The sequence below is a fragment of the Mustelus asterias genome, chromosome 8, assembly GCF_964213995.1.
Source record: "Mustelus asterias chromosome 8, sMusAst1.hap1.1, whole genome shotgun sequence".
NCBI classification, from domain to species: Eukaryota; Metazoa; Chordata; class Chondrichthyes; order Carcharhiniformes; family Triakidae; genus Mustelus; species Mustelus asterias.
In genome coordinates, this window is record NC_135808.1 from 108,801,613 (window position 1) to 108,821,990 (window position 20,378).

Genomic DNA, 20,378 nt, shown 5'->3' on the forward strand with positions numbered 1-20,378 from the left:
GCTGCGCCGCTCTCTGTTCAATGTGCTCTATTCCCACCCACCTGACGAAGGAACAGCCTGTTCCGAAAGCTAGTGGCTTTTGCCACCAAATAAACCTGTTGGACTTTAACCTGGTGTTGTTAGACTTCTTACTGTGTTTGCCCCAGTCCAACGCCAGCATCTCCACATCAATATGCTCTGTGTCAGTGCCGGCAGGTCGCTAAGGCAAACATCCGCCTGCTCATCAAATGGAACATCAGCAAATTTCCTTTTCCTGCTCCTCGGCCTTTTGATTAAGATCAAACGTCAGATCAAGCCCAAAGATGGGGTGCAATGCCTTATATTGTCAGCTTGGATCTTGTTTGGTCTCCCTTGTGGGGACCTTGAATTGGATTCAATTGGATTTTGAATTTGGTTTTTGGAGCAAGCAAGCAAGCGAGGAATGGATTTGGGTTTTACCGGGTCCACTATGAGCATTGGCTTTGTGACTTTAAAAATGGAGTAAAAAAATGTTGAAAAAAATTCCTTCTCCTGCCCAGGACTTTAGGAAAATGGATAAAAGCAAATTACTGCGGATGCTGGAATCTGAAACCAACAGAGAAAATGCTGGAAAATCTCAGCAGGTCTGGCAGCATCTGTAAGAGAGAAAAGAGCTGACGTTTCGAGTCCAGATGACTCTTTGGCAAAGCTTTGAATTATACAAAGCTTTGACAAAAGGTCAGCTGGACTCGTCAGCTCTTTTCTCTCCTTACAGATGCTGCCAGACCTGCTGAGATTTTTCAGCATTTTCTCTTTTGGCTTCAGGAAAAGGGGTTGTACGCACCCTCTCCTTTCCTTCTCCCCTATATACTCTCTGAACAGTATGTTTTGTCTGTGTAGAGCACAAGAAACAATACTTTTCACTGTATCCCAATGCATGTGACATTCATTAAGTCAAATCTAGTCAGATACTCCATTTAGCTGCCAGGCTATAATGTTAGCTCAAGGGGGAAAGGTAGCAGCCAAAATTATTATTTTTTCAATAATGCTTTTCACTGTATCCCAATACATGAGACAGTAATAAATCAAATCAGATACCCCATTCTGCCACCAGGCTTTAGTGCCAGCTCAAGGTGGGACTTTAGCAGCCAAAATTATTATTCTTTCAATAATTGATGGCTCACACTTTCCCTCCTCAATTTCCCCATACTTTTCTATGTCTCAGCCAGATTAGCGCAAAGAACGAAACATATCACACCCCAGCAATATTATCAAGGCCAGAGGAGTAAAAAACAAAATGCAACATGTTATTTCACGTGTGTACCGTTTTCAGAGATTGCACTGGCAGGAGTTAACTGCATTTATTTAGCTGTTCTTTACAGCATCTGTGGAAAGAGAATAGAGCCAACGTTAGGAGTCAGGATCTGACGAAGGGTCACCCAGACTCCAAACATTGGCTCTATTCTCTCTCCACAGATGCTGTCAGACCTACTGAGATTTTCCAGCATTTTCTGTTTTTGTTCCAGATTCCAGCATCCGCAGTATTTTGCCTTTATTTTATTTAGTTGTCCTCATGTGCAGGACGTCTGAAAGCCTTTTCTTTACACATCAAGGCAAATGGCGAAATAAATGGGAAAGGGGACAGTGTGTACTAGAGATTGAAGAAACTGAAGAAGAAACTGTGAGACTTTTGAAAGGCAGAGAGGGAGTGACAAAGCAGAGAGGGAGGTGGTTGCGGATTGAGAGGACACAATTGGTGGAGCAGGAGTCCTGAAATGGCGTGTCCTTGGACGGAAGGGGTACCTTAAACTGGAAATCATTTAATCGAAGGCCGTTAAAGAAATACCCCCCAAAAATGGGTTGCTTCGAATCAGTTGGAATTTGTGGAGGATTGTTGCAGGGACACCGGACAGGGGTGTTTATAAAATCATTTCCATACACTGGGGAGGGAATTGCAATTTCATATATTTTTACATAATTTTCCCAATTTCTCCAATTTTCCTCTCTGCTGACAACACTGAACAGTTCCATAAATGGCAATAGCCTTCCCGCACCACCTTTCCTCATATGTTAGACGAGACAGTGGTTATCAGGTGACTATTCAACTGCAGGAGTCACACCGACACTTTCCTTACCGGATGTTCACTCACACGCACTTCCAGAAAGATTGGGGTGGGAACCCAGCCAGATTTACTCTCGCTAGCCTAAAATACTGAGGCTAACTTTGCTACCACATTTGAGACCAGCTGACTTCGTATGGCTCAGTACTACATACGGCATATATACGGTAACCAACACAGACTGGAAATTGAAACGGAGATCCTCCAGGTCGCTATGGCTCACTCACTGACCAAAGAGTTGTTAGGGCTTCACTGCTGCATTTTAAAATGATGAATGGGCTGGCTTGATACCGGAGCCAAGAGTATGTATCAACTTGGCTCACTTCAGTCTGTGAGTCAGATGGTGTTAAACTCCAGTCTCAGTCCAGGATTTTACTGAATGATCTAATCTGACAATACAGTGTTACACTGAGAGTTTTGCATGGTCAGAATCGCTGTCCTTCAGATGAGACACTAAATAGTTTCAGGTGGGTGTAAAAAGCACATGTACCATTTGAAGGACAGTTGTTGTTAACCTTAACAAACGCCAAGGAATGATTTATGGTCATTTTCTAATTGATGCAATGTGTCCAAAATGGATAAAGTGCTTTTTCCTATATAACAGCAGGGTAAATTTCTTGAGCTCCGTGACAAAGTGCTACTTAAATGCAATTTCTTCCTTTTCGTAATAGCTGATCCTTCCACATATTCCCTCCAAACCTATTATTGCTACTTTCCTTTCCTGCTGCTCTCTGATACTAGCCTCCCGAGAACCTCTCTCCCAATCCATGGATCATAGAATCCCTATAGTGCAGAAGGAGGCTATTCGGCCCATCGAGTCTGCACTGATTTTCTGACAGAGTATCTTCCACAAGCCCTCTATCCCTGTAACCTCACACATTTTCCATGGCTAATCCATGTTTTGGGACACCAAGGGGCAATTTATCATGGCCAATCCACCTGACCTGCATGTCTTTTGGACTGTGGGAGAGAACGGGAGCAGCCGGAGGAAATCCACGCAAATACGGGGAGAATGTGCAAACTCCACACAGACAGTTACCCGAGGCCGGAATTGAACCCAGTCCCAGGAGTTGTGAGGCAGCAGTGCTGACCACTGTGCCACCCCGATTGATGTAGATCCTCTATCAAAGGCCTTTAGCCTCCCTGGATGAACATTCTGGATTCTCTCCATAAATACTTCTGCCACTCGATCTCCCAAGTCACAGCTGTTAAGAGCTTTTCAGGTGCCTATCTTTGGCCAAATCTTCAGCGACCTCTGCCAGCTAACACAAAGCCTCAGCATCCATTTGTTTTCTCCTGTGGATGGCTTTAAGATCTGTTCTAGAATGGAGACTATTCTGCGGGCTATTTTTGACAGTGGATAGCTCTGGAGCGCCCTCCTTTGGTTGCTACTTTTCTCCCTTCAGATAAAGTTAATATTTTACTGTCAAGCACATTACCAGTGGCAAATAAAATTAAAAAGTATTTAAGTTAAAGTAAAAAAATGCGGTCAAATGGTGAGACAAAATGCTGTGCTGTAGAATTGATGGATCATAGCCAGTGCCTGTGATTTTCTGCCAGGCAAATTCATTCTGGTTATCCCGGTAAACTTCTCAAGTGAATGTCAGATTTCTTTTTCCATGTGGAAAAATAGCTGGTTATGTCAAAGCAGCCTGCAAGCATGGCTAATCCCAATGAGCAAGTCACATTTTGTAGTGACTGATCACACAACAGCGACGCAGTGGGCAAATGCACTTTTTGACACTCGATTAAAACGGTGAAACAAACCGTAGCTTTTATCTGAACTGTGCTGAGTTCACTGGTCTCACCCAGAGAAACAATTAGAGAACTACACTCGACCGAAGTACCCATGAATTGGGCTGGTGGAAAGTGGTCATATTTCCTGCGCATGATGAAAATGCAATTGTTCACTTGCAATGAGCATGTGAGGACATTCGCTGAAGACAGCATCAGGGTCTGCTAGGACAGGTAACACTATCACGTCAAAATCATGTAGAATGGATATCCTGTTAGACAATGGGGTGGCACGGTGGCACAGTGGTTAGCACTGCTGCCTCACAGCACCAGGGACCCGGGTTCGATTCTGGCCTCGGGTCGCTGTCTGTGTGGAGTTTGCACATTCTCCCTGTGTCGGCATGGATTTCCTCCGCGTGCTCCGGTTTCCTCCCACACTCCAAAAGTGTGTGGGTTAGGTTGATTGGCCATGTTAAATTGAACCTAGTATCAGGGGGAATAGCAGGGTAAATGTGTAGGGTTATGGGAACAGGGCCTGTGTGGGATTGCAGACTTGATGAGCTGAATGGCCTCCTCCTGTACTATAGGGATTCTATGGCTACAGTTTTATTAATTCAAGGGATGTGTGTGTCACTGGCTAGGTCAGCATTGTCTATCACTAATTGCCCTTGAGCTGCCTTCTTGAACCGCTGCAGTCCATGTAGTGTAGGTATATCCACAGCACTGTTATGGAGGGAGTTCCAGGGTATTCGCCCAGTGACAGGGAAGGAACAGTGATACATTTCCAAGTTAGGATGGTGAGTGGCTTGGAGGGGAACTTGCAGGTGGTGGTGTTCCCATGTGTCTGCTGCCTTTTATCCCAGCACAAGTCAAAACTGGGAGAAATCATAGAATCCCTACAGTGCAAAAGGAGGCCATTCAGCCCATTGAGCCTGCACCGACAACAATCCCACCCAGGCCCTATCCCTGTCCCCATAAGGGGAGAGTGCAGGGTTAGACTCTGAAACGTTAACTCTGTTTTCTCTCAGCACAGAGACTGTGATGTGTTTCCAGAAGTTTCTGATCTGCTGCCTGATTTGCAGGAAGTGTTTCTGTTAGCCTGAGACAGTCGAACTCCCAGAGGACGGTTCACTCTCCGGCACTCACTAATGTAATTAAATAAGTCATGGCTTAGTGGTATGATGCTTGCCTCTGACTTACAAGGGTGTAGGTTCAAAGTTCCATCCCAGCACAGAATTATGCACAAAACCTGATGCTCACACTTCAGTGCAGTGCTGAGGAAGTGCTCCACCAGAAATTTCAAGTAGGTACATAAATGTCCCATCTTGAGGAAGAGTGAGGGAGTTGTTACCAACATTCATAACTCAACCACCAACAACAGCGGCACGGTAGCATAGTGGTTAGCACTGCTGCTTCACAGCTCCAGGGACCTGGGTTCGATTCCCGGCTCGGGTCACTGTCTGTGTGGAGTTTGCACATTCTCCTCGTGTTTGCGTGGGTTTCCTCCGGGTGCTCCGGTTTCCTCCCACAGTCCAAAGATGTGCAGGTTAGGTTGATTGGCCATGCTAAAATTGCCCCTTAGTGTCCTGGGATGTGTAGGTTAGAGGAATTAGTGGGTAAAATATGTAGGGATATGGGGGTAGGGCCTGGGTGGGATTGTGGTCGGTGCAGACTCGATGGGCCGAATGGCCTCTTTCTGTACTGTAGGGTTTCTATGATTCTATGAACAACGAAAACACATTGGGGGGAATTTTCCCATCCCATCCTTCAGGGGAAACATAGAGGGCAGACCGTGCAAAGTCTGTTGACCTTGGGCAGGATTTTCCGGTTTTAGGGCAGGCGTGGCTGGAGAATCCTGCCCATTATTTATCAGCTAAAATCTGGTTATTGCATCTCATCATAGAAACATACAGCACAGAAGGAGGTTGTTCAGCCCTATATGCATGCGCCTGTCATTTAAAAAGAACTGTTCAATTTGTCCCTCATCCGTGTTCTTTTCCTCTTGTCCTGCTCTCCCACTCCCCACTTCCCTTTCCAAATGTATACCTAATTCCCTATTGAAAGCTACCTTGAGGCAGTGCATTCCGGGTCATAATTAATTTCCTGAATTCCTGGCTGTGCAGAAATTAGCCGCTGTTATTGCGACCGCAAGATCAAGAGTACTTCACAGGCTGCAAAGCATTTTGGAACTTCAAAATATATATATATATATACACAAGGGGTGGCACAGTGGAGGGGGTGGCAAGGTGGCACAGTGGTTAGCACTGCTGCCTCACAGCACCAGGGACCCAGGTTCAATTCCCTGCCTCGCATCACTGTCTGTGGGGAGTTTGCATGTTCTCCTCGTGTCTGCATGGGTTCCCTCTGGGTGCTCCGGTTTCCTCCCACAGTCCAAAGAGGTGCGAGTTAGGTGGATTGGCCATGCTGAATTGCTTCTTAGTGTCAGGGGGGCTAGCTGGGGTAAATGCATGGGGTTATGGGGATAGGGCCTGGGTGGGATTGTTGTCGGTGCAGATGGGCCAAATGATAACTCATTATCACGGTGGCACAGTGGTTAGCACTGATGTCCCACAGCACCAGGGACCCTGGTTCAATTTTGGCTTGGGTAACTGTCTGTAACGGGGACACATTCTCCCCGTGTCTGCGTGGATTTCCTCTGGGTGCTCTGATTTCCTCCATAGTCCAAAGATGTGTAGGTTAGGTGCATTGGCCGTGCTAAATTGCCCCTTAGTGTCCCAGGAAGCTTGGGTTAGAGGGATTGGTGGGGTAAATATGTGGGGTTACGGGGATAGAGCCTGGATGGGATTGTGTTGGTGCAGACTTGATGGGCCAAATGGCCTCTTTCTGCACTGCAGGGATTCTTCTATGGTTCTCTGATATGAATATGCTTGCTTTCTTTTTAAGGAAGAATATCAGAGGGCAGGGTGAAAAATTTAAAAGGGAAATAGAATATTTAAAAAAATTAAAAACTGCAAGCGTCCTTCAGTAGAACATTTTACAGCTTTATTAAATTTGTAACATCATTTATTCGCCTGGAGTTCATCCCACCCTCTAGTGGTGGTAATAATAGCTCTGCAATTGACGTTTTACTGTCATTGACCGCCACCTGCTGATTAGAAACCATATCACACCTTCATATTATTTACTGTCAATATGGCTACTGAGGCAGCAAAACAAATTTGAGATAGAATGAGATAAAATGAGAGATATAAAATTAAGGCCATGTTTGCAATCACAGGTGGATGTAATACATTGCATGACTGGAAGAAGAGGAGGGAAGTTCTCCTGTTGCCTTGACAGTGACTAGACTTAAAAAGTAACACATTGACTGTAAGGCACTTTGGAAAATCCTGAGGTCAAGAAAGTTACCCGATTATTGCAATTTCTTTATTTCCCACCAAGGACAGATAATGCTGTTGTTTATCTCAATGCATCTCGGCCTTTTGGCTGGGATGCAGATGGAATCAAGCCTTGGAGGAGGAAATCTCCCCCTCCTCCAATCAGCTTGGCTCATGTAGATCAGGCCCAAGTCAGGTGTGAAGCTTGGATCGGAAATGTCTCAACTTGTTGAGACTCTGAATTGGACTTGATTTGATTGAATTGGAAAAGTATTAAACAAAATGTTGTTTATCTCAATGCTGCTTATGAGATCTTGTATGCGAATTGGTCACTACATCTGTCGGCAATATAATAGCGGCTACACTTCAATAAGTAACTCATTAGCTGTGAATTGCTTTGGGCTACCCGAGGTCAAGGCCAGTATTATACTAATGCAAATTCTTTACTTAAAAGAGAATTGTATAATAAGCTGTATATTTACCTTTGTCCTCACGTTCATCTACAATCAAAACTTTTGAAATTTAATTGTGAAATGAATAGAACACCTCATCCTCCACCCCTGTTCTCAGTGACTACACATAAAGTAGGAGGTGATGGCTTAGTGGTATTATTGCTGGACTATTAATCCAGAAACTTAGCTAATGTTCTGGGGACCCAGGTTCAAATCCTGCCATGGCATCTGGTGGAATTTGAATTCAATAGAAAATATCTGGAATTAAGAATGACTTTGAAACCATTGTTGATTGTCGGAGAAACCCATCTGGTTATTAAGCCATCATTAAGAAGTGCTTCGAAAGGTTAGTCATGGCACAAATCAATTCCGGCCCCCCAGATTGCCTGGGTTCACTACAGTTCACCTACCGCCACAACAGGTCCACAGCAGACACCATCTCCCTGGCCCTGCACTCAATCCTGGAACACCTAGATAACAAAGTCATCTATTTCAGATTCTTATTTATCGGCTACAGCTTAGCCTTCAACACCATTATTCCTATGAAACTCATCTCCAAACTCTATGGCCTGGGGCTCAGCTCCTCCCTCTGCAACTGGATCCTGAACTTCCTAGCCCACAGACCACAATCAGTAAGGATAGGGAACAACACCTCCTCCACAATCATCCTCAACACCGGTGCCCCACAAGGCTGTGTCCTCAGCCCCTTAGTATACTCCTTATACACCTACGACTGTGTGACCACTTGTGCCTTGTAGATGGTGGATAGGCTTTGGGGAGTCAGGTGTGAGTTACTTGCCACAGTATTCCTAGCCTCTGACCTGTTCTTGTAGCCATTAATGATTAATGTAGAGTGTAGTGGTTTGGCTGATGAATCGTACAATGTAAAGAATCAGAGGCCTGCGATATTATGCAGGGAAGTCACAGAATCTGGAGTAATCATTACCTACAGAGCAGATAGGGTTCGGCGATGAATGAGGAAGGCCACTGATATGAAGAAGAAACAAGAGCAGAAACAATAACTGATCACCTGTTAAGTTAATGTAAAGTCAAGAGGATGAGTCCTTTACTGCAGCATTGCTGGAGTGACTAGCAGCCTCAACAACTTGCATTTATATAACACCTTTAATCTAATAAAGCACTGTAAGCATGTCACAGGGGCCTTATGGAACAGAATTTGACCCCAGACACGTAGGGAGGTATTAGAGCAGATGGCCAAAAACATTGACAAAGAGATGGGTTTTAAAGAGAATCTTGAAGAAGGAAAGAGAGACTGAGAGGTGGTGAGGGTTAGGGTGGGAATTTCGAGTTTAGGCCAAAGCAACCAATGGTGAAGTGTTTAAAATCATGGGATCCCCAAAACTAGATGAATGCCGATAGCTTGGCGGGTTGCGTGGCTGAAGGAGATGGCACTGATAGGGTGGGGAAATGCCTCAGAAAGCCTTGAAAATAAGGATGTGAATTTTAAAAACACAGTTTAACCTGGAGCCAATGTAGCAAAGAACAAAGAACAGTACAGCACAGGAAACAGGCCCTTCGGCCCTCCAAGCCTGTGCCGCTCCTTGGTCCAACTAGACCAATCGTTTGTATCCCTCCATTCCCAGGCTGCTCATGTGACTATCCAGGTAAGTCTTAAACGATGTCAGCGTGCCTGCCTCCACCACCCTACTTGGCAGCGCATTCCAAGCCCCCACCACCCTCTGTGTAAAAAACATCCCTCTGATATCTGAGTTATACTTCGCCCCTCTCACCTTGAGCCCGTGACCCCTCATGATCGTCACCTCCGACCTGGGAAAAAGCTTCCCACTGTTCACCCTATCTATCCCCTTCATAATCTTGTACACCTCTATTAGATCTCCCCTCATTCTCCGTCTTTCCAGGGAGAACAACCCCAGTTTACCCAATCTCTCCTCATAGCTAAGATCCTCCATACCAGGCAACATCCTGGTAAACCTTCTCTGCACTCTCTCTAACGCCTCCACGTCCTTCTGGTAGTGCGGCGACCAGAACTGGACGCAGTACTCCAAATGTGGCCTAACCAGCGTTCTATACAGCTGCATCATCAGACTCCAGCTTTTATACTCTATACCCCGTCCTATAAAGGCAAGCATACCATATGCCTTCTTCACCACCTTCTCCACCTGTGTTGCCACCTTCAAGGATTTGTGGACTTGCACACCTAGGTCCCTCTGTGTTTCTATACTCCTGATGACTCTGCCATTTATTGTATAACTCCTCCCTACATTATTTCTTCCAAAATGCATCACTTCGCATTTATCCGGATTAAACTCCATCTGCCACCTCTCCGCCCAATTTTCCAGCCTATCTATATCCTGCTGTATTGCCCGACAGTGCTCTTCGCTATCCGCAAGTCCAGCCATCTTCGTGTCATCCGCAAACTTGCTGATTACACCAGTTACACCTTCTTCCAAATCATTTATATATATCACAAATAGCAGAGGCCCCAGTACAGAGCCCTGCGGAACACCACTGGTCACAGACCTCCAGCTGGAAAAAGACCCTTCGACCACTACCCTGTCTCCTATGGCCAAGATGTGGAGATGCCGGCGTTGGACTGGGGTAAGCACAGTAAGAAGTCTCACAACACCAGGTTAAAGTCCAACAGGTTTATTTGGTAGCAAATACCATAAGCTTTCGGAGCAATGCTCCTTCGTCAGATGGAGTGGTCTCTGTTCTCAAACAGGGCACAGACACAGAAATCAAATTACAGAATACTGATTAGAATGCAAATCTCTACAGCCAGCCAGGTCTTAAATGTACAGACAATGTGGGGGGAGGGAGCATTCAACACAGGTTAAAGAGATGTGTATTGTCTCCAGACAGTACAGCTTGTGAAATTGTGCAAGTCCAGGAGGCAAGCTGTGGGGGTTACTGATAATGTGACATAAATTCAACATCCCGGTTTAGACCGTCCTCATGTGTGCGGAACTTGGCTATCAATTTCTGCTCAGTGACTCTGCGCTGTCGTGTGTCGTGAAGGCCATTGTCGTGAAGACCATTGTCCGCAGCAAACTACCCAGCCTTCAGGAGAACAGTGACCACGACACCACACAACCCTGCCACAGCAACCTCTGCAAGACGTGCCGGATCATCAACACGGATGCCATCATCTCACGTGAGAACACCATCTACCAGGTACACGGTACCTACTCTTGCAACTCGGCCAACGTTGTCTACCTGATACGCTGCAAGAAAGGATGTCCCGAGGCATGGTACATTGGGGAAACCATGCAGACGCTACGACAACGGATGAATGAACACCGCTCGACAATCACCAGGCAAGACTGTTCTCTTCCTGTGGGGGAGCACTTCAGCAGTCACAGGCATTCAGCCTTGGACCTTCAGGTAAGCGTTCTCCTGGGCGGCCTTCACGACACACGACAGCGCAGAGTCACTGAGCAGAAACTGATAGCCAAGTTCCGCACACATGAGGACGGTCTAAACCGGGATGTTGGATTTATGTCACATTATCAGTAACCCCCACAGCTTGCCTCCTGGACTTGCACAATTTCACAAGCTGTACTGTCTGGAGACAATACACATCTCTTTAACCTGTGTTGAATGCTCCCTCCCCCCACATTGTCTGTACATTTAAGACCTGGCTGGCTGTAGAGATTTGCATTCTAATCAGTATTCTGTAATTTGATTTCTGTGTCTGTGCCCTGTTTGAGAACAGAGACCACTCCATCTGACGAAGGAGCATTGCTCCGAAAGCTTATGGTATTTGCTACCAAATAAACCTGTTGGACTTTAACCTGGTGTTGTGAGACTTCTTACTGTCCTATGGACAAGCCAGATCTCCACCCATCTAGCCACTTCTCCTTGTATCCCATGAGCCTTCACCTTCTTAACCAACCTGCCATGTGGGACTTTGTCAAATGCCTTACTGAAATCCATATAGACGACATCCACGGCCCTTCCTTCATCAACCGTTTTTGTCATTTCCTCAAAAAACTCCATCAAATTTGTAAGGCACGACCTCCCTCTTACAAAACCATGCTGTCTTAAGTCAAAGAAACAGTGGGCAAGATCTTTGAGCTGTTCACGACAGCATGTTCTTCTGGTCTCATTGACAATGTATCCCTGCCACGGGTTTCCCGATGGCTGGGGAAGGGGTTGGATTCAATGGGAAATCCCATTGACAGCAGCGGGACCAGAAGATCGCATGGTAGGTTGTTGCCAAAGGTTAAATCTCACGGGATCCAGAGTGAGGTAGCCAATTGGATATAAAATTGGTTTGACGACAGAAGACAGAGGGTGATTGAGGAGGATTGTTTTTCAAACTGAAGGCCTGTGACCAGTGGTGTGCCTCAGGGATCGGTGCTGGGTCCACTGTTATTTGTTATTTATGTTCATGATTTAGATGAGAATTTAGGAGGCATCGTTAGTAAATTTGCAGATGACACCAAGATTGGTGGCATAGTGGACAGTGAAGAAGGTTATCTAGGATTGTAATGAGATCTTGATCAATTAGGCTAGTGGGTTGATGAATGGCAGATGGAGTTTAATTTAGATAAATGCAAGGTGATGCATTTTGGTAGATCGAACAAGAGCAGGACTTACTCAGTTAATGGTGGACATTGGGGAAAGTTATAGAACAAAGAGATCGAGGGGTACAGGTTCATAGCTCTTTGAAAGTGAAGTCACAGGTGGACAGAGTGGTGAAGAAGGCATTTGGCATGCTTGGTTTCATTGGTCAAAACATTGAATACAGGAGTTGGGACGTCCTGTTGAAGTTATACAAGACATTGGTAAGGCCACACTTGGAATACTGTGTACAGTTCTGGCCACCGTATAAAAGCAAGAATATTAATAAAATAGAAAGAGTGCAGAAAATATTTACCAGGATGCTACCGGGACTTGATGGTTTGAGTTATAAGGAGAGGTTGGATAGACTGAGACTTTTTTCACTGGAGTGTAGAAGGCTGAGGGTGAACTTATAGAGGTCTATAAAATAATGAGGGGCACAGATAAGATAGATAGTCAATATCTTTTCCCAAAAGTAGGAGAGTCTAAAACTGGAGGGCATAAGTTTAAGGCGAGAGGGGAGAGATACAAAAGGGTCCAGAGGGGCAATATTTTCACACAGAGGGTGGTGAGTGTCTGGAGCTGCCAGGGGCAGTAGTAGAGGTGGGTACAATTTTGTCTTTTAAAAAGCATTTAGACAGTTACATGGGTAAGATGGGTATTGAGGGAAATGGGCCTAACGCAGACAATTGAGAATAGCTTAGTGGTAAAAGCTGGACAGTATGGACAAGTTGGGCCAAAGGGCCTGTTTCCATACTGTAAACCTCTATGACTCCTGCTGGCCAATAGTGGACCTCCTCCCGCTGAGAAACACGGCATGGGTGAGCTTGAAAATCCTGGCCTGTAAGTTTATGAGTTGTTAAACACAAGAAAAAATAATAAAGATGTGATGATGCACACACATAGATATAAGGAGTAAGAAAGAGTCCAATAAACAGTTAAAGAATATATGATTAAGCCCTTTGCTTGTTTTTGAGGCACAGATTATTGAACTTGCAGTCATTTGAACGATGTAGTTTCCTGTAGAATTCTGGAGTTGACTTTCTTCAGGTCTGCAGTTTGGTTGAAAACAGTTTTTTAGCTCCCAGAGAGAGAGAGAGAAAGATCTTTTCTGCTCTTTTCCAGCAGTGTTTTAGATGACTGCCATGTTTTCTCCTCCTCCTGTTTTTTTTGATTTGATTTGATTTGATTTATTATTGTCACATGTATTAACATACAGTGAAAAGTACTGTTTCTTGCGCGCTATACAGAGAAAACATAGAGAAGAATACAAGAGAGTGCAGAATGTAGTGTTACAGTCGTAGCTAGGGTTTAGAGAAAGATCAACTGAATGCGAGGTAAGTCCATTCAAAAGTCTGACCGCAGCAGGGAAGAAGCTGTTCTTGAGTCGGTTGGTACGTGACCTCAGACTTTTGTATCTTTTTCCCGACGGAAGAAGGTGGAAGAGAGAATGTCTGGGGTGCGTGGGGTCCTTAATTATGCTGGCTGCTTTGCCGAGGCAGCGAGAAGTGTAGACAGAGTCAATGGATGGGAGGCTGGTTTGCGTGATGGATTGGGCTACATTCATGACCTTTTGTAGTTCCTTGCGGTCTTGGGCAGAGCAGGAGCCATACCAAGCTGTGATACAACCAGAAAGAATGCTTTTTATGGTGCATCTGTAAAAGTTGGTGAGAGTCGTAGCTGACATGCCAAATTTCCTTAGTCTTTTGAGAAGTAGAGACATTGATGGGCTTTCTTAACTATAGCGTCGGCATGGGGAGACCAGAACAGGTTGTTGGTGATCTGGACACCTAAAAACTTGAAGCTCTCGACTCTTTCTATTTCATCCCCATTGATGTAGACAGGGGCATGTTCTCCTCTACGCTTCCTGAAGTCAATGACAATCTCCTTCGTTTTGTTGACATTGAGGGAGAGATTATTGTTGCCGCACCAGTTCACCAGATTCTCTATCTCATTCCTGTACTCTCTCTCGTCGTTGTTTGAGATCCAACCCACTACGCTGGTGTCGTCAGCAAACTTGAAAATCGAATTGGAGGGGAATTTGGCCGCACAGTCATAGGTGTATAAGGAGTATAGCAGGGGGGCTGAGAACACAGCCTTGTGGGGCACCGGTGTTGAGGATGATCATGGAGGAGGTGTTGTTGTCTGTCCTTACTGATTGTTAGTTAGGAAGTTCAGGATCCAGTCACAGAGGGAGGTGCCGAGACCCAGGCCATGGAGTTTGGAGATGAGTTTCATGGGAATAATAGTGTTGAAGGTTGAGCTGTAGTCAATAAATAGGAGTCTGACATAGGTGTCCTTGTTATCTAGGTGTTCCAGGGTTGAGTGCAGGGCCAGGGAAATGGCATCTACTGTGGATCTGTTGCGGCGGTAGGCAAACTGTAGTGGATCCAAGTAGTCCAGGAGGCTGGAATTGATTCGTACTATGACTAACCTTTCAAAGCACTTCATAATGATGGATGTCAGAGCCACCAGCCGATAGTCATTAAGGCACGCTGCTTGGTTTTTCTTAGGTACCTGGATGATGGTTGTCTTCTTGAAGCAGATAGGGACCTCAGATTGTTGTAAAGAGAGGTTGAAGATATCTGTGAACACCCCCGCCAGCTGATCTGCGCAGGATCTGAGTGCACGTCCGGGTACCCCATCCGGGCCAGTCGTTTTCCATGGGTTGACTTTCGAGAAAGGTGTTCTGACATCTGCAATGGTGACCCCAGATACAGATTCATCCAGGGCTTCCAGGGTGGAGGGCATACTCTTGCTGACCTCTTGCTATCTGTGCTTGACCTGTGAACTTGTAGATAGCTCTCACTCAGTCACCATTTCCTGTCATTATGACATCTCTAGAAAGGAAGACAAGTAAAAGCTTGCTTTTAATCATTGTTCGGGATGGTGGAAAGGCATGGTGGGTCATATGGGATGCAAATGGCACCACCGCTATGGGAGAAAACTATTGTGGAATGATTTACGTTGATCGTCCATGGGATAGTGACAGAAGTTGATGCATGATGGAACTTCCAGTAAATCCCCTCCTTTGTCAGATTGACTCAGTTGGTAATACTCCAGCATCAAAGGCAGAAGATTTTCAGTTAGGTTCTACTATAGACCTGCGCACATAATCTAGGCTAAACACCTGTGCATCCCTGAGGCATTGCCAAATGTGGCACCTTTTCAAACAAACATTACACCGAAACTCAACCTGTCTGCTCTGATGGATTACAAGATTCAATAGCAGTACCAGTAAGGTGTTTTCCCAAGGTTACATCCTCCATGAACACTGCCAAAGGCAACCATCGCTGTTTTTGACAATTTACTGTGTACAAAGTGTAAGCTGTGTTTGCATTCACAATAATTGAAATTGCTTCAGAGAGTAAATTTGTTGGTCAGTAATCATTTTGGAACATCCTGAGAAGATTAAAGGCATTATATAAATGTCATGGAATCATTGAATCATACAGCAGAAGAGGCCCTTCAGCCCATCGAGGCCTCACCAACACATTAGAAACATCTGAACTCCCACCTATTTCCATCTCCCAGCACTTGGCCCATAGCCCTGAATGTTATGATGTGTCAAGTGCTCATCCAGATACTTTTTAAAGGATGTGAGGCAACCCGCCTCTACCGCCCTCCCAGGCAGCGCATTCCAGACCGTCACCACCCTCTGGGTAAAAGAGTTTTTCCTCACATCTCCCCAAACCTCCTGCCCCTCATCTTGAACCTATGTCCCCTCGTGACTGACCCTTCAATTAAGGGGAACAGCTGCTCCTTATCCACTCTGCACATGTCTCTCATAATCTTGTACACCTCGATCAAAAGGCGTTTGATAAGGTACCACACAAAAGGTTGCTGAAGAAGATTGGGTCACACGGAGTTGGGGGTAGGGTGTTAGCGTGGATTGGGGATTGGCTATCCGACAGAAAGCAGAGAGTTGGAATAAATGGGTGCTTTTCTGGTTGGCAGATGGTAACTAGTGGCATGCCGCAGGATCGGTACTGGGGCCTCAACTATTTATCATTTATATAGACGATCTGGAGGAGGGGACTGAGTGTGGGGTAACAAAGTTTGCAGACGACACAAAGATAAGTGGAAAAGTGAATCGTGTGGAAGGCGTAGAAGATCTGCAGAGAGATTTGGACAGGCTGAGTGAGTGGGTGAGGATCTGGCAGATGGAGTATAACGTTGACAAATGCGAGGTTATTCACTTTGGAGGAAATAATAGCAAATTGGATTATTATCTAAATGGAAAAAAATTACAACACGCTACTGTGCAAAGGGACCTGGGGGTCCTTGTGCATGAGATGCAAAAACCCAGTCTGCAGGTGCAACAGGTGATCAAGAAGGCAAATAGGATGTTGGCCTATATCGCAAGGGGGATAGAATATAAAAGCAGAGATGTCTTGCTGCATCCGTACAGGGCATTGGTGAGGCCGCAGCTGGAATACTGTGTGCAGTATTGGTCCCCTTATTTGCGGAAGGATATATTGGCCTTGGAGGGAGTGCAGAGAAGGTTCACCAGGTTGATACCAGAGATGAGGGGTGTTGATTATGAGAGACCGAGCAGATTGGGTTTGTACTCGTTGGAATTTAGAAGGTTGAGGGGGGATCTTATAGAGACCTATAAGATAATGAAGGGGCTGGATAGGGTAGAGGTGGAGAGATTCTTTCCACTTAGAAAGGAAGCTAGAACTAGAGGGCACAGCCTCAAAATAAAGGGGGGTCAGTTTAGGACAGAGTTGAGGAGGAACTTCTTCTCTCAGAGGGTGGTGAATCTCTGGAATTCTCTGCCCACTGAATTGGTGGAGGCTACCTCGTTGAATATGTTTAAATCACGGATAGATGGATTCCTGATCGGTAAGGGAATTAGGGATTATAGGGATCAGGCGGGTAAGTGGAACTGATCCACTTCAGATCAGCCATGATCTTATTGAATGGCGGGGCAGGCTCGAGGGGCTAGATGGCCTGCTCCTGCTCCTATTTCTTATGTTCTTATGATCAGAGTGCCCCTCAGTCTTCTCTGCTCCAATGAAAACAACCCAAGCCTACGCAACCTCTCTTCATGTAAATTATTTCTACATATGTTGTATTCTACCCTGCAGCTTACCTTATTAGTTTGTGTAATTTAATAATTAGAAAACAGTTCTGATACCTTTAATGGCTTGGCTTTGGTATAGCGTTGTCTGCTTTGCATGGGAGGTAGTTTTCATTTCATAACATCATATTGACATGGCAACTTAGGCTGGGATTCTCCCAAAAAAGTTCAAAGTGTTGAATTCACAGGAAAACTGGAGTAAATTGTGTTGTTTTTTTCAGTGGGAGTTCACACTAGAATCTCCCACACTCTGTGCAATGCAGAGATCACCAGCGTGATTATCATTAGATTTCAGGGGGCGGGGCCTATTCCCACCCAGGAGGCAGACAGTTCAGGGCCTCTCTCCAGCCCGCCCTGATCGTGGCCTCCCTCCAGCCCCCATCGATCGCAATGACAGAATGACAGCCGGACCCTCCCCATCCATGCCGATCGCCCCCTAGGCTCCGCCCCCCAGCTGACCCCACCTCTAGGCCCCGCCCCCTTTACATTGCCCATGCCTGATGGGCAGTGCCACGGTGCCCCCTGAACATGGGCACTTAGCTTCTTGGGCAGTGCCAGGGAACACAGGCTGGCACTGCCAGGGTGCCCATTCCCAGGGGGCACCGCCCTCCACCGCCCGAACCCCTGGGGGGCCCCAATTGCCCTCCTTTCATTCCAGCATGGTCGAAAGTGGGGAGCTAGTCTGAACCCCACTGGAGTGAAATACTCCTGACGGGGTGGAAAATGCTAGCGGGTCCGGAGAATTCAGTCCCGGGCCTGCTATTCACATTTGAATTACATTAAAATGAGATTAAAATAACTTACCTGGTGTTCCCGCCGGTTTCTAGCACGAATCAGGCGGCACCGGATATCCGGCAGTGGGAGCTTCACGCACGGCAGGAACGCATGTGCGAATCCCACGAATCGACCGACACGCAATTATCCCGGCCCGCCACACTAAAAAATTAATGCGGCGGGATGAGAGAATCCCCCCCCCTCCCCGCCCCCACCGACCTAATTTTGTCTTGCTCTCTCTAGTGAACAACCTGAAAGATCACTTGAATCACTTGAATCAGAGGCTGTTCATTCAACCACCCAAAATGTTCCATACTTCAGCGAAGACACACTGCCAATCACATCCCCACAATTCAAATAATCAGGAGCCAGAGGCATTCATGGTGTCCAGAAGACGTAAGGATCAATTTTGAGAATCGCTGTTCATACCTCACAAGCAAAGGGTGTGGGCAGGAAAATTAGGCACTCAGCCACTCAGGGAACCCAACTTTCTGACAGGTAATTTGAGAGCAAAAGAGTTCATGACACCAGCAGACGGAGGCTTCATATCGATATTAAATTAGTTTCAGCTTTACAAAGCCTCATCAGGCAGGATGTTGGAGCCCATCCCACCTGGCGGGATATTCTGGTCCTGTCAAACTGAATGGAGATTTAAATGGCTCATCACATCTGCCGGGGGGAGACATGCTGTTCCGTGGCCATGAAATCAAAATCTTACATCAATTGGCATGGTTCAAACCATGCCTTTGAAAACTGACACATGAAACAGGCATCTTAGAGAATTCAGATAAATCAGCAAGTTCGTTTTGCTTATTATGTGCCCATTGCTAAGGTCAAAGTTTATTTATTAGTCACAAGTAAGGCTTACATTAACACTGCAATGAAGTTACTGTGAAATTCCCCTAGTTGCCATAATGATACTGAACACGAGTTTGATCCCAGCAGTCACTTCCTTTCCAGGGTGAGCCTGTCAAACAGGTACTCTCCCATGCCATTCCCAGGGGCTCCCAGTCTCTTCAGGTTGGTGATGTGATTTCCAAGCTTTTTGATCACCTTCACTTGTTCATCCAAGTAATGAGTCTTCAGGAAGTCACAAAGATAAGGATCAGTGTGTCCAGAGGAGAGTTTGTGCAGATCCAGCAGACTCTGGTTCACGTTCTGTATTTAGTTGTATTTAGCTCCATGCGCTGGATAATTCTGTTGAGTCAAGCTCAAATTTTACATATTTGCTTTTGACTGACAACATTTTGCTTCATTATTCTTAGTTGCTGCTGGCTTTGCCATTGCACCATACACAGAGAGAATAAACATTGCTTTTGGGGTTCAAATGTGCTGCATAATTGGCAGAAAGCGGAAGTGTTGATTAGGAACCAACAAACACAAGGTTTAATTACATCATAGCCCCACACCCATCACCATCCCAGGGCCTATATTTAAAGATATCTCCATCACTGCCCAGACACATACCCTTCACTTCACAAGACAAACTGTTAAAAAGAACTGTATCATCTGCTTGCACAGAGGCCTGCAAACAACAAATGAATCAAGATGACTCTTCTTGTGGAAGTGAAGGCTACCACAGTTGAATTTCATGCTTATTTTGCTTTCCCAGCTAACTCAAGGGACATGCACAGTCTACAGTGCAAATGTGTAGTAGGCAAATGACAACTCCAGGACCATCACTACTTTGGAAAGGATGCATCAGTGTCAAATCTGTATTTTCCCATTCCATAACATCAATAAGACTCAGCACATTCCCAAGAAATTTTCAGTCGCTGGGGGCAGAATCTTCCATTCTGGATCTAACTCCGGTGGAGGGTGGGTAAGTTGGAGTGATTCCCACTGGGACGGCTGAACACGGGCTATTTAACTAATTCGTTATACATCAGGAGGATCATAGTAAATCTTGTGGTGGGGCGGGCAGGAAGTCACTCACCCCTCTGTCATCTCATTTGACCGAAGGTCCCGGTGCCATATTTAAACAGACGCAGGCAATTGTTCACTCATTGCAGGCCAGGAGGTCCACACTGCTCCTTCAGAGTCCTTGCGGCTGCAGCTCTTGCAGCAGAAGCTGGCAGATGAGAGCAATCACACCCTGGGACATAAGAGGACACCTCCGACATTGCCTTTCACTCATTTCCAGATAAGAGCACTGCCAGCGATACACCCATGGCTGAGCTATTGCTCACTATTGCAGTGGATCCTGTTCACCAGCACCTTGACCTGCTGCCTTTTTCTGCTCAGGTCCTTGCTCCTCCTGGATCTTCCATTCAGCATTTGCCATGCTATATATACATGTATTTGTGTTAATTTTGAGTGAGTTTTTGTGCCAGACCAACAAAGAGATGCTAGTTGTGGGGAATTTAAT